Raw genomic sequence first — 683 nt, forward strand, 5'->3', positions numbered from 1 at the left:
ATCTTGTGTGTGTATTGCAGCCACTTGCTTTGTTTCTAATTGCCTGGTAAGCTCTGCTAGTTGCTTGGCAAACACCTTGTTTTGGGCTAGAATTGTATCAACATGGTTCAGCTCCATGACTCCCTTAGTGTTGTGCCTTTCTGATGCATAGTAGTACTCATTCTCAGCCACTGTCTCGATCACTTCAATGGCTTCTTCCACAGTCTTTTTCCTGTTCAATGAACCTCCTGATGAATGGTCTACAGCCTTCCTTGATTCATAAGAGAGCCCATCATAGAAGATGTGCAGTTGCACCCAATCATGGAACATGTTTGGTGGGCATTTCCTTGTCAAGTCCTTGAATCTCTCCCATGCCTCGTAGAGAGTTTCACCATCTTGTTGTCTAAAAGTCTGAACCTCAGATCGAAGCCTATTGACCTTTTGTGGAGGGTAGAAACGTGCCAGAAACTTGCTTTCCACCTCATCCCATGTTGTTAGACTCCCCCTTGGGAATGATTCCAGCCACTTAGCTGCTTTGTCCCTAAGTGAAAATGGGAACAAAAGCAGTTTATAGGCATCTTCCTGGACTCCATTGGACTTCACAGTGTCACAAATTCTCAGGAATTTTGTGAGATGTTGGTTTGGGTCTTCATTAGCACTTCCTCCAAAGGAACAATGATTTTCCACAAGTGATATTAGCTGTG

General features: G+C 43.9%; 1 non-coding gene across 1 annotated transcript; it reads left to right on the forward strand.

Moving 5' to 3' along the window:
* The first annotated feature begins 307 nt into the window (after window positions 1–307).
* Window positions 308–411, forward strand: LOC112781853 (small nucleolar RNA R71). The gene has a single exon (XR_003192606.1). It is a non-coding gene; the product is annotated as a small nucleolar RNA R71 (small nucleolar RNA).
* Window positions 412–683: the final 272 nt, after the last annotated feature.

The sequence above is a fragment of the Arachis hypogaea genome, chromosome 19 (genome assembly GCF_003086295.3).
Source record: "Arachis hypogaea cultivar Tifrunner chromosome 19, arahy.Tifrunner.gnm2.J5K5, whole genome shotgun sequence".
NCBI lineage: Eukaryota > Viridiplantae > Streptophyta > Magnoliopsida > Fabales > Fabaceae > Arachis > Arachis hypogaea.